Here is a 15,000-nt window from a genome sequence, read left to right on the forward strand (position 1 = left end):
ATTTATTTGGCTGGATCGTCTTTCCACAGGACACCTGGGGAGATGCAAGCAGATGGTCAAGACACCTGGAAGATGTATCTTGGGCACGGTCACCATACGGGCCCGACATCGGGGCCCCTACTCTCGGCAGATACCTTAAAAGGAGCCAAAACAGGAGGATCTTGGCAGTCAGTAATGGGAGTTAGCAGTTAGCAGTTAGTCATACACGCAGGAGAGTGATACAAGAAGCTGAGAGGTCACCCTCCACCCTTCCACCCAGATGTCCATACCAGACTCCTGATGTGAACCCAGTACTACAGTCATCCTCAGAAGGACCTACCCAGGAACCTGAGTACGATGTCACTTGTGCGAACACCTGCCGTCATTCTACGGCAGAGCCCCGCTAACCCCGACCTTTAAGGTAAAGTACGAGTGGTGGCCTTTTCAGTCATGACCGTTTGCCCTTTTGAAGTGTTACTGAGTGCCAGTATTGTTTCTCATCCTTGTGTCATTTGTTTAGTGCCTTTTGCAGTGTTTCGTGTTCTGGTGTAAAGTGTTCAGTTATTCCTTGAGTCCTGGGCACCCTCAGTGCGGACTTGAATCATATTCTGTGTTATATTTTCCTTTACTGACGTATAACGTGTTAATCTCTCTTGCAGAGGGACCTATTCGTAGTGGAATCATCTTGGATTGTGCCTTGCCCTTATTCAAAACTCCAGTGGGAGGATCTTCAGGCATTGCAAGCCCTTTAACAATTCAGTTACCCATTTTCCCTTATAATGCTTTTCTTTTGTAAATATAATTCCTTAATTTATCCCAAGTGTTTACGCAACATTTCCTTATGAATTAGAGCCTTCAGCTCTAAAATCATCCCTTCTTCTAATTGTTTTTACAATTTCCCCTTTACGTAAGTCAGAACTTCAAGGCCAAATAAATAAAGTTTCTGTTGATGGCCTGTAAAATATATAATATATATATATAATATATATATATATATATATATATATATATATATATATATATATATATATATATATATATATATAAATAAATATATATGTGTGTGTAAAAGTGTGTGTGTGTGTGTGTGTAGTTGTAATTTTAAAGCTGAGGTCTTGCTAGATAAAATGTGTATACTAAGATGATACAGAACTTCCCTTAATTACCACAAAAGTTTGGACTCTGGCCTTGAGAACAGCAAAAATTACAAACATCAAAATATGGCTGAAGAGGGGAGTGATTAGATAAACTCTGGGGTTTAACTGTATTCATTATATTTACAAAAAAGAACATATCAGAAGAATGGTAGCGTTATTCTGGGGTGATAAGGTGAGGCAAATGAATGGGAATTTCCTGGCTGCTTCAAAGTTGCGTTGAAAATGAAGTAGTGGGCCACTACATACACAAGATGACACGCAGATCCACAGCTGAATACTCCTAATCTGCAATCAAAACACTTATGGTTCCTCAACCGAAACTAGCCCTGTAATGAAGGAATTGAGGAATTGCATAGAAGATGCCCAAACTGAACTCGATTCCAGCGACTCGAACATCATACGATTACATTACGCTTCTCATAAGTGCTTTGCAAATTAAACAGCACAAAGTAGAAAAAGCAATACAGGCCTCACTGCAGGTATATTGCACTATGAAAAGAACTTACTTGGAGGCGAATAGGGAACATGGCTGACGAAAAACTTTAAATCCTAGTTCTTTACCTTTCTTTCGGAGCTGAACTTCTCTTCTTATGAGGGCCAGAGAGAGAGAGGGGCAAGTGAATTAGTTCATAACAAAAGTTTCTTTTGATACTGCCAGCCACGTGTTGGAAATAGGCAGTTTAATGGAGCAAGGGATGGACCTTTGTCTGCTGGGGGCGCCGACAGAATTCTAAGGGCGAGTTTCTCTCTCAAAGACCCTTTATATCTTCTTAAGTTACGTGTTTCTCTTCCTAGATGGCGTTGTGGTCACTCTGCCCACATGGAAATGCAGGCAGTGTGGCTAAGATTTCAAGATGGCTGAATGCACATGTTCAGCCCACCAGCTGACCTGCCTCGGGCAACGATTAGCTCTGATCTGGTCTGAACCTTGAAATAAGGGATTTCCAACAGCACTTTGGACAAGAAAGAGATTAAAGTGGTTTTTCCCCCAAAGGCATTGGTGCGAGAGGTTTTAGAGGTGAATTTGCCTTCAGTGAATCATACTAAATTGAATTAATTGATTGCTTAGTTCTTTTCCTTTGAGTTTTTGCATGTAAGATGGCGTATGAGGGAACTCATATGGATGTTTTTAATATGGATGTTTTATAACATCACCATTTCATTTAAAATATACGCTATGATTATTTGTCAATAAATACATTTATCATAAATGTATTCGATGATCATTCCCCATCAGGAATATTATAAGTTTTAAACAGGATTTACTGTCGTTGCTTAATATTTAAAGGTACTGCCATATCGAGGGATATATACCCATATATACCGATCCATTTATCATATATATAAAACAGTATATATCAATATATGATATTATAGGCAATTATATATATATATAAATAATATATATAAATAATATACATTTTATATCTTTATTTATATATATATATATATATATATATATATATATATATATAAATATATTAAATATATATATTTATATATATACGAATATGTGTGTGTGTGTGTGTGTGTGTGTGTGTGTGTATGTGTGTGTATGTGTGCACGTTATGCTGTGTTTTAACTGTTTATGCATGTGTACGTGTGTGTGTGTGTGTAGATTATTTTCTGAAGCATCAGCATGGGTCCTTAATCAACAAAGATAGCAACAAAATGAATGGATTAAAAAATCAATACTAGGACAGAATTCTAGAAAAGTCCTGTTATTCTGATAATTAACATGTGACGATAGTAGGTTCATCTTTTTGCACTGATTTTTACATGAATAGCCGACTGGCGGTCAAAAATTCTCTTGAATATTTTAGACGAAAACCAAACTGAACCATACCTAGAAGAATCACTTAGTAATAGAGATGAAAAGTAAATAAATGGCTAACTGCATACATTTACAGACAATAAGTTGATTCTAACATCCTTGTAACAAAATAATCGAGAAACAGCAATTGGTAACTGTGGATTCCCCTAAGTATAAAAGCAGTACGAAACTTCCGGTATAGCTTTAAAAAAAACAAAAGGATATAAGATGTTGTTAACTATATCGTTGCGTTAGATAGGAAAAGATATTAAGGATAGAATAACGTTCTTTGGAAGAGAAAATTGAATTAATAGTATAGTCCGATTCGTATAAAGCACATGGCAATTAACAAAGCTTATTCAAGATATTATTTGGAAAAGACAGAAGTAAAGCAAGGTGGAAAGTGTTAAAAGGTATAATCCTTTTAAATGAGAACTCCCCTAAATTGAACCAGAGAAAGCGATGACAAAGGGCCAGTGGTACAGACCAAATCTGAGAAGTCTAATCTGCCTCAGATGGCGACACCGATACTCCCATCTGTTATGTAGAGCATAATCAAATGAAGGGGATGTTGAGGCGCCCCTTAGCAACCCTGATAAGATATGTTCTCATTTTCTTTAAGCTTTTCATCTTCTAATTCCTGGGTCGTATAAGGAAACCAATTTTCATTGATTAGGCAAGAAACAACTCTCATGTAATTGTTTCTTTCTTTTCTCTTAATATGTCAATAGCTTTTTTTTTTTTTTTATATAAGTAAATCACCTACAATCGGAAATTATTTTCCTAACATTTTTGGTCTCCTGTATCTGAAGAGTTTAATTGCTGGAAAAAATAGCTATCTAGATTTCTTATCAATAGAGAAATGAGAATTCTTATAATTTGTCTGACTGTAACGGGATTGCGCCGTTGGCAGAGAACTTTCATTATTGAACATTTTTTTTTGGGGTGGAGGAGAGAGAGAGAGAGAGAGAGAGAAGAGAAAAGAGAATATTTAGAGAGTAATAAAATAACCTCTAAGACAATGAGATAAAACCTCGCTTGCTTCCGAGTGGTGAAAAGCATGGCAAAACTTTCATTTCTATTTTTTTTTTTTTTTTTACAGCTGCCGTTAATTCTGTTATTTTGTACATGTTTTTCTATTTCATACGACAGAAGAAATTAGAACAACGAAAAAAGTGGAGGATTCTCATAGATTTGTGAGTGATAGTATCTATGAGATCATTACGCAACGTCTGTGCATTGAACAAAAAAGACTGACTTCTGCGTGTCATATTCCTTATTGCCTTGTTGTACGAATTCCATGATTAGAATATATGGTACGGTTAATAACAGAACAATGGAAGAACTCTTCATTCTTCCTGCTGACATTTATAGAAAAATTGTGCACTGGCCCCGTCGCCAAAAACATTTGCCGCTTCAACATAGCCGTTGTCTACACCTTTTATTAATTTGATTTAAACCTGTAGGACAGTTGAAGCTTTATAGTTAGTTACGATACTGAATTCACTTGATTTAAGAAAATTTCTGCAGTTATGTAATTATTTTGTTGCTGTTGCTCTATTTCAAGTTATACGATGTACTCTGTCTCTGTTAATTTTACTTAATCTATATTTATGTCACTGTTTTCAACGACTTTACATCCATATGCTGATACTGCCACTGCTGGATTAATGTACAGGGTACTTTGTATTGATTACATTCCTATACAGCTCCTTAAGAAATTAGCGATAAATTGTCTGTGTAATTTTGCATGTGTCTGGCCTTTAGTACTGGTTCAGTCCAGTGCAAAGAAAAGCTTCGTCTTTAAACCTTCCAGCTAATACTCGCTTGCTGTAACTTCATATATCACTAACGTTTTACTTCAAAACTATACTCAGGTTCCAAAATCTTATGCATCTTTAGTAATACATTATTTTTAAGCACTAGTATGGCTTTAAAAAGGCAAAGTCTACTCGGAACCTTTTGTATTTTCCAAATGTTTGTTCATCTCTGTGGTCCTTCTGAAATGTTTTTTTTTTTTTTTATTCCATTTGACGGAATCTGGCATAAGAATCTCTGAGCCAAACGTTTTACTTTTGATGACTTTAGACTTTCTTTTCATAAACTCATCTTCAGCTGTTTGTCTAGTTATTGTGTTTAATTGCTATTGACAGCATAACATGGTTCCTTAAAAACAAAAAAGATGCTTCTCGTGAGGGTGTTTTTGCTATCAAAATTTCCTTCTTATCTGTGAATCTCTTAATATATAAGTTTCCCCAAATGAAAAACCTGAAAGTATCTCTAAAAAAAATTTTGCCTAAAATGTTATTCACTTTAACCTTCAATTCCCCAATTTTACATTATTTCTATTTCTGAAAGTATATCCCGTATATACCATAGTTAGATTCGGTACTTCCAAGAAGTCTTCTTCTATTTTTACTGTCTTTTTATTCTTCAGAATTGTTTACCGTTTTAATTAAAATTCTATTGAACCTCATATTTCTGGATTGGCGTTCACGTTACTGCAACATGAACACCAATTAAAATTTATTTTAATTTAGAATTTATTTTAATTTAAATTTCTTTTTGGCTTACCTTAAAATTCAAATGACCAAATCCGCCTTTTAAAAGTGAGTGTGTTGTTTATATACAATATCAAAACCCTTTTGGAATGTTGTTTTAATATTTTATGCGCTTAGTTTTATGTATTCATTTTCTGCATGACTGAATGAAGAGCAATACAACAATTTACTAATTATCATTATATCCTTTCTCTCATTAGATAAGTGGCTTCGCTTGGCCGTTATTCCGTTGAGCTCAAAGAGAGAGGTTTTCCTTTCAGGTAACTTCAGAACACCGGCAGGCCACATCTTCTGACAATTAATCCTCGAATTGCACTGTTCGGGGACTAGGTCTTGCTTTACGAGAGAGAAAAAACGCAACGCTTTGGAGCTCGCATCCATCAAGTAAGAGCAGCTGTATAACTTTCTATCGCAATTGATTCCCACATTTTTTCTTCTTTTGTTTAGATTATTAAATGGACGAGAGGTGTGAGTGGCGCCGTTTTGCTCGTATCACTGGATAATGCAAAGTAAAAACGAAGCCCACGATTTAATTCTGTATCTTGTAAAATCTAGATTATCGGCAGAGGATACACTTTGCCCTAACTTCTTAACAACTGCTAATATACCCAGTAAGTTGCCTCCGTAGATATCTGGATGAGACAGATAACAAATAATTAGCTCGGACAATTTTCGAATAGCGACGATTGCTGTAACCCTCACTTGACCTCAGTTTCATTTGCATGTAAATGAGTCCCAATCTGGGCTTACTGATATAATTCCAGATGCGCACGAAGTCTACTCATTTGTTGCAGATTCCGTTTCCAAGCGATTTGATCATTTAATTGGGAGTCAGGTTCCTTGAAATGGCCTCGATACGATCTTCTGCCATTCGTTTGTACAGGTTTATACTTCCATTCTGCAGTTTTAAGGCCTTTCTGAACTGCTCTTTCAACTGTGCGTCCTCTGCATATTTATCAGGTACCATCGTTATCAAATCAGTTTCTTTAAAACTGACAAATAAACCTCTCTCTCTTCTCTCTCTCTCTCTCTCTCTTCTCTCTCTCTCTCTCTCTTTTGGCATACAAACATATATACTAGAATGGTTTTTCCAAAGCTAGGGAAATCACTAATAACGGTGATTATTTTGATTAATCTGTTGAAATTACTAAAGTGGTATGGTGATTAAATATGATTACATAGAAAATAAACCAGAAAAGGAAAATGTAACTCATAAAAATCACCAAATAATTAGGTTTCAAAATTCATTCTGATAACGAACAGGGTTACATAAATATCATTATTATTAAAACAAGATGCAATTTCAATAAGACATGCCTACATAAAAAAAAAGATTCGAAAGAATTCATTTTATTGTATCATACAGCACCAAAAAGGTGGTTCGACCACAAATATTCACTGAATTATTATTTTTCTTAAAGCTAATTAGAAATCCTCGGTAATCTTATTTACAAAGAGTTAGGATCAATAACCCTCTTTATCGTAAGTGATAGAATGATTTCCCTTAATGTAAAGTCAGATTTCCTAGGCCAAATTAAAGAAAGATCCGTTGCCGGCCTGTAAAGCATCTTACAAATCTAGAAATCCATGGAAATATTAAAAAAAATAAATAAATAAAAATATCTTAAATAAAATAATAAATTTGGATATCAATAAATTTATAACCAATCAATACAAATATGGCCATAAATAAATAATATATATATATATATATATATAATAAATGACCAAATATATATAGCTGTTCTGGTATAACATATTATATAAATGTATATATAATATAAATAGTATATAAATATAAATATATATATAAATATAATATATATATAAGATAAATAAATATATATAAATAAATCTATATATACAATTATATATATATAATATATATATATATGGGATATATATATATATATATAAATTATATAAATATAAATATATATATATATATATATATATATATATAAATATAATATATATAATATATATATATATATATATAAAATATATATATATATATATATATATATATATAAATATATATATGATATATATATATATATTTCAGATAAATATGGCTGCTACAATTTTAAAGGACACATATATGCATTTATAGCTTCAATGCTTTAAGATGTGATGAAAGAATTTATGGAGTCAGATGGAACTATATCGAGAGACTATTGTAAAATCTTTGTATTCAACAAATAGTTTGATTCCTCAGCAATATTGAACAGTCAGGTGATCTTCCGAAGTGTTATGTATATTCGTGAGTACGTGCGTTAATTTGATAGATTATGCCAAAATCTGCCCTAAAAGTGAGTTTGATCGTTCATTAACGTGATAGAACTGCAGTTGTAAGACGTAGCTTTGGAGAGGATCCAGGCTTGGAACCGGCAGATAAGGTAGAGTTTGAAATCTCTGTTTTTATGGGAGAAAATTGAACTTGTGATTTTTACCATGATTTTCTAATCATTATGAACTTTTGAACTGGTGGGAGATTTAATATGAATATTCATACCTCTTTTATATTATTATTTTGTCATGTTACGTTTGCCATATCTTGGCTATGCATTTTACACTTTCCATTATTGTGTTTTTTGCATTTCATATATTTTTGGGAGTTTTCTATCATGTTTAATTCTTCCGACAGATGTCTGTGGACAGATGTCGGTGGACAGTGTGGACTGGTTCGAATAACATGTGGTAGACTGTTTTTTTGACATGACTTTAATTATTGATTTGGGAGTATGTGTGAGTTTGGATATTTTCAGGCTATTAGCCATAGTGAGACTTCTTTAATCAGAAGTGTTTTGCAGTTCAGAGTTTAGTTATCTGACTCGATAATTCATTTATTATGCATTTTAATCTTTGCTTTGTTTTATTCATTTCTTGTTGGGTTATTTGAATAATAAACCTATTTTTGTAGAAACTATTGCGTTTCTTTAAATAGTCCATTTAATTGATTTGGTGAGAATGAGTGAGATTCGGTGGGTGAACTGGAAAAACGATGAGAGAGAGAGAGACGACACAGAGAGAGAGAGAGAGGCGATACACGGTGAGAGAGAGAGAGAGAGAGAGAGAGAGAGAGAGAGAGAGAGAGAGAGAGGGAAAAAGATGCAAGTGTTATCGTCATACGGAGCGAACCGTTTCATACGAATCTTCAAAACTTTCCTGAATGATTAAAGATCGTTAGAGCACGTTACGAATACACTTTCAAAAAAGTGTTAATTCTGTTCCTTGTAACAGAATTGAAATGGTGGCAGCGGGTGTCTTTTGATTTTAAATGGTGGCAGCATGATTTTAATGTCTTTAATGATGGCGAAAGAGGAGATTACTAATAGACTAATTGGTAACGTTGATGCCCAAGGCATAGGCGACTTCACCTAAGAGCTACGACGGGTCAGTGTTGAATGACTGAGTAGGGTCGTGATTACGTGTGAAATACGGGGAACCTTTCCTTTTTTTCCGTTTCTATTCGAGTACTGGGAGTGGGGAGTTGTGAAATAGATCTGGATGATCTCTAGAGCAATTTTGGGGTTAACAAAATACCCAAATAAGTGTGAATAGTGGCGATTGTGAGTTAATTACGCAAAGTGATGATTCAACAAAAACGCGCTGGGTGTTTTTTTGCTTCATCTTCGAGTGGGTGACGTCACAGGTTGCACACAGCAAGTTGAGAGATAGGTACTTCGTTTTCTGTTTCAAAATTGGTAAGTACCCCATTCTCGTAAGTTGCGCAGAACGCCGTTTTCTGTTCTTCTTTTAGAGGGGGTAACTTTGCCTTTCTCTAGTGTTCTTTTTGGTTTTCTTTTTTTATGTTGTTACGCTCAGGGCGTGTGATTACTCACAAAATGCCGGACGATGCAGCAAGCACATCCCAATCAATTGTGGTGCATAAAGTGACGAACGTTAGTGCGGAATTAGTAATTTTTAAAGGGTTAGTTGATGGGAAGCCAACCCAAAATATAGAAACTTTCATTGAGTCAGTGAACAATTATCTGAATTCCAAGAAAATTACGAATGGCGCTGAAGCTTTAACAGAGGCTAAATCATTTCTGGATTTAGATAAAGGAGATATTGGGAAACGAGCACGCAGTTTCGGGTTCAGAAGGTGTAAAACTTGGAATGAACTGCAGAAATTTCTACGAGCTACTTATGGCGGAGTTCAACGTGAATGCGCAGTTCGGAATTTGCGAGAGTTTCTCAAAATAAAGAAAGGCAATGATTCACTAGTCACATACAGTGCGAATTTATTTGATGCAGTAGTTGAGTTAAAGAAATCTATAACAGGCTCTCCATGGGTAACTGGAAATAATATCTCCTTAGATAATTTTGAAAGATTGTTACACTTTGCTTGCCTTTTAACGTCGGTCCCAGATGTAATTGTAGATAGTTTTGATAAGAGAATTGATCAGGATACAGACGAATCCTTTTTGTTTGCACAGATTAACAAAAATCTAGCAAAATGCCCGACACTGGACAGTAGTTTTGTACAGGGAGGTGCAAAGATGTCAGCTGCGGTTTCCAAACCACAGAATAATGATAGTCGCTCGCATTCGGGAAATGATGCAACAGCGAAGACATGTGCACGAGTAGAATCGAAGAAAATTCCAGAGAGATCAGTCACAACGATACGTTGTTTTAATTGTGATAAAATAGGCCATAGTAAATCAAATTGCAGAGTGAGATATTGTTCAGTTTGCAAATCTTCAGATCATGGATGGAGATTTTGCCCAGCCACAAAGAGTAGAGATTATTCAGGAAGTCACGGGGAGGTTTTTCTAGATATGACAGGAGAATTCCACATGATGCAAGTTCTAGATACACAAAGGAACAGCAGAATTTTCACAAGATAAGTTCGAAAACGGACACAGGATAATGACTAATCAGGTCTTAGAGTCACTAGAACCTAGGCCGATTGTACGTGGATTCTCTAATGGCAATGAAATTTCTATTTTCATTGATTCTGGTAGCTCAGTTAACTTAGTAAATGCTGACCTTTTTCACTCGAGGTTTCCAGAGTGCAAATTAGTCCCTTCTAGTGAGACAGTGTGTGATGTACAAGCGAGGAAACTGAATATTTTAGGTTCGTCATTTCTTACGCTTTGTATCGGTGGAAAGACAATAGTAGAATCATTTTTGGTCATAGAAGGATTAGCCTTAGGTGAAATGGTTTTGCTAGGACACCCTTCTTGTATGCGACATAACATCAACATTCTTACGGGAGTTCAGGGATTACAATAGGTGAGTCAGGTTGTTTTGTTCCATATATACACAGGAAAAAAACTTGTGAGAAACCTAAGACACAGTCTGAGACATGTGTAACACATTCATTAGAGAGTGAAGATATTCCGCAAAGATCTTTCAAAGGATTTTTGTTGGAAGATATTGAATTGCAACCCGAGTTCCTACATTAGTTAAAGTGTCGCTGAAAGAGAAAAAGTTTCCTTCTCAAGTGTGCGTTGTTGAGGGAACCGAGAAATTCAAAGACGTTGTGAGTACGGTGTCAGTGAATGAAATTTCAGTCGCAGGCGTGACTTCAGTAGAATTAGTTAGCTATCAAGACTCAGTGAAAAAATATCACAAGGGTACTTATGTAATTGATTTTGAAGAGTTTAATGAAGAGCATAAATTAGTGAGTTTTTGTGGAGACGGGAATATGTTTCCTAACGAGGAGCAACAGTTCCGAAGTCAGGTTCTACATGAACATTTGGCTAAAGTTGATTATCCTGAATATTCAGATAAAGTAGAGAAAGTGTTGAAAGAATATCTAGATATCATTGCTTTGAAGGGAGATAAATTAGGAGTTACAGATGTTTTAGAACATTCAATCCGCCTAGAAAAGGGTACAAATCCCATATATATTCCAGCATATCGAATTCCTTTTAAGATCAGAGAAGAAGTAGAAAAAGAAGTTCAGAAGTGGGAGTCGGAAGGCATTATCAGACCGTCAATTCTCCGTTTAATTTTCCTTTGCTTGCAGTTCCTAAGAAAGACGGTAGTATCAGAGTTTGTGTAGATTTTCGTAAATTGAATGAAAAAACATGCCCAGATAGATATCCTGTAGCTTGTTTGCCTGATTTGTTTGTTGAGATCGGTGGCAAGAATATATATTCATCTATAGATCTTATGCAAGGGTTTTTACAAGTTCCCCTTTGTGAGAGTAGCCGTAAATATACAGCATTTTCGGTACCAAAGGGACATTACGAGTTTAATAGGATGCCTTTTGGATTACAAGGGTCCCCAATAACATTTACTAGACTGGTTAACACAGTACTTCATGGCTTGTTAGGAAAGTCGGTGTTTGTGTACATGGATGACATTCTCATATGCACAGATACAATTGAAGAACATCTAAAGGTGTTAAAAGAAGTCCTCAAGCGATTACGGTTCGCTGGGTTAAAGGTCAAATTGGCCAAATGTGAGTTTCTGAAGAGAAAAATTGTCTATTTAGGACATGTTATCTCTAAAGAGGAGTTAGAGTGAATGATGAGAAAGTTAAAGCCATTGTGAATTTTCCAGTTCCCAAAACCAGGAAACAGATTCGTTCGTTCCTAGGTATGTCGGGTTTCTTTCGCCGTTTTGTGCGGAATTTTTCTACAATAGCGTCTCCATTGACAGATTTGTTACGAGAAGACGTTAAGTTTGTTTGGGGTGATAGTCAACAATTAGCTTTTGAGAAGCTTAAGAACGCTTTGGTGAACCCACCAGTTTTGAAGTTTCCAGATTTTAGTCAACCGTTCACCTTAGTGACTGACGCGAGTCAGGAAGGTATAGGTGCGTGTTTGATGCAGAAATTTGAGGGGAAATTACACCCAATTGCTTTTTATAGCAGAAAGTTCAAAACGCGTGGTAGTAACGAAAGGCTGATGTCAGTTGTGGACAAGGAGGCTTTCGCAGTCGTCTCTAGCCTTGTTCATTTTAAGATGTTGTTGTTGGGAAATAAAGTTGAGATTTTTACAGATCATCAACCGTTGTTAGAGCTTTTAATAAGCCAAATTTGTCGCCCAAGAGAGCACGTTGGTTCCTAACATTGAGAGATTTTGATGCAAACCTCAAATACATTGAAGGTAAGCATAATGTAGTTGCAGATGCATTGAGCAGATATTTTCCGGTCGAGGATGAGGAAATACACACCGAATCCTGTGTGGGAGAAGAGAGTAAATATTTGGTGTCTAATGTCTCTGATATTAGTAGTTCTGAGAGATCGCATGTAGAGGACATACACGTTCCTACAGTGCATACTTCGGGGAGAAATAGTGAGTCGGCAGTCTCGGGAGAGATTGTTATTCGTGATAGTGAGAGTAACGCAGTGTGTTATATTACGGGTGAAAATGTCACTTGGGACATAGGCTTGCTGGAACAAAAGCAAGATGAAGATAAATTGTTGTCAGATGCTAAGGCATTTCTTAGGGGAGTTTCACCGAAGAAAGGGTATAAGTTGCCTTTTTCTGGTCTAGAGTTGGAGAATAATTTATTGGTGAGAAAAGTTAAGTATAACTTGCGAAGTACTCGAAGCATGGGTGAGATTACACAAATCATCGTGCCAGAGAGTCTAGTACCACAAGTTCTAGACATTGTACATTGTAAATTTGGTTCTCCTCATTTGGGTGTAGACAAGACGTATGAAAACGTCAGGTCAAAGTTCTTTTGGAAAAATATGTTTTCCGCAGTAGAAGCCTTTGTGAAGAAGTGCGCTATTTGCAATGCGAATAAGCCAGCGACGACAGTGTCGTGTCGTTTGGGTTCATATCCCATACCACATAGGCCGTTTCAGAGAGTGCATATGGATATTCTGGGTAACTTCTCAGAGTCCGCTTATGGTTATAGACATTTATTAGTAGTTGTTGATGAGTTGACTCGCTTTGTCGAGATTTTCCCACTGAAATACAAATCAGCTGAGGAAGTTGCTATAGCGTTCTTTAAGGGGATAATTTGTCGATATGGTGTTCCTGAATGTCTGATCACAGACAATGGTAGGGAGTTTATTAATAAGACTTTAGACGGTCTTGCTAATTTGTTGGGGATAAAGAAAGTATCTATAATCCCGTATAGACCTGAAGCAAATGGGTTATGTGAGAGGGCGAATCGGAAAGTAATCGAAGCTTTGCGCATGACGGTGGGAGGTTCCGATACACATTGGGACAGATCTTTGGATGAAGTGCGATATAGTATCAATACTATGATGAATGACACAATTAAGATATCTCCAGCAGAAGCTTTGTATGGATACAAGTTGAAAGGACCTTTTGATTTGTTACCAGAGCGAGTTCAGGGTGATGTTACGGTCACTTCGTTGATAAATACAGCGAGAGAAAGATTTGCACGTATCAGTAAAGAACTTGAACTTAGTTCGCGTGCAATGGTAGAGAAAAGTAACGCGAAATCGAGGGGAGTAGCTTTTTCGATGGGTGATAGAGTGTTTGTTAAAGTGAATGTTCGGAATGATCTGAATTATAAATTAAGTCCGAAGTTCCACGGACCTTTTGAGATTGTAGAGATCAAAAGAGGGAATAGATTTGTAGTTAAAGATGTAAATACTGGAGTGACGAAATTGACCCATATTTCGAAGTTAAAGAAAGTTGGGATGTAATGGAACATTTGTATATAGTTAGAATGGAACGTTTGTATATGGGTTAGAGGGATAAATTTGATGTTTATATTTATATATATATTTTTTTTTTTTTTTTTGTCTCTTGTTCATTTTGGATGTTGAAGTTCTTAATCATTTGTTTTCGAATGATTTTGGGAATTGAGACATGGGCTAATTTCATACGAGATTTGACTCGTGTGTTAGTGTGTTATTGTGTTATGATGTGTTTCATCATCTGACGCAATATGTGTGTTGTTTAGTTTTTTTTTTGGGGAGGTACTTAGTATATCGGACCGAACAAGTCTGATCTTTTTTTCGGGTTGGGAGATCGTATTTGAGTATTTGGATTTTTTTTTTCCAGTTTCTTTTTTTTTTAAATGAAGGGAGCTGTATTGTGAGTAATTGTAGTTGTTATGATCATGGGAGCGATTGCCATTACGTCAATTGCTATTTTGTTGAGAGTTAGTCAGGTGTTGCGAAATATTTGCTAACCGGAGTAGAATTTTCATGTCTTTTACAAGATATGATACCTTTTAGTGTTTGGATAGGATTCTCGAGCATTTTTTTTGGGTGGATAGAATTTTTTTTTATGAGTGAGTTCCGTAGAGTTGTTGTGCTTAATAGTGAGTTGACTGTGATTATTCTGAGATACAAACTTGGAATTAGTTCACATTGTGAGTGTTTGACTTTTGCATTAGTAGTTTTGTTTGGTTCAGTAACATGAAACCTTTTTGTTATTAGACCTTTTTCGAGTGTTTTTGGAGACTCAGTAGTGACATGGGATGGATTAGAGACCATGTTCATTTTGGGAGATCAATATCAAGGTTCGGGAGTTGATTATAAGACAAGTTGTGCTTTAGTTAGAGAGAAGTGTGTGTGTGACAGTAGTATTTTCCAGTT

This window comes from Macrobrachium rosenbergii, chromosome 21 (assembly GCF_040412425.1).
Source record: "Macrobrachium rosenbergii isolate ZJJX-2024 chromosome 21, ASM4041242v1, whole genome shotgun sequence".
NCBI classification, from domain to species: domain Eukaryota; kingdom Metazoa; phylum Arthropoda; class Malacostraca; order Decapoda; family Palaemonidae; genus Macrobrachium; species Macrobrachium rosenbergii.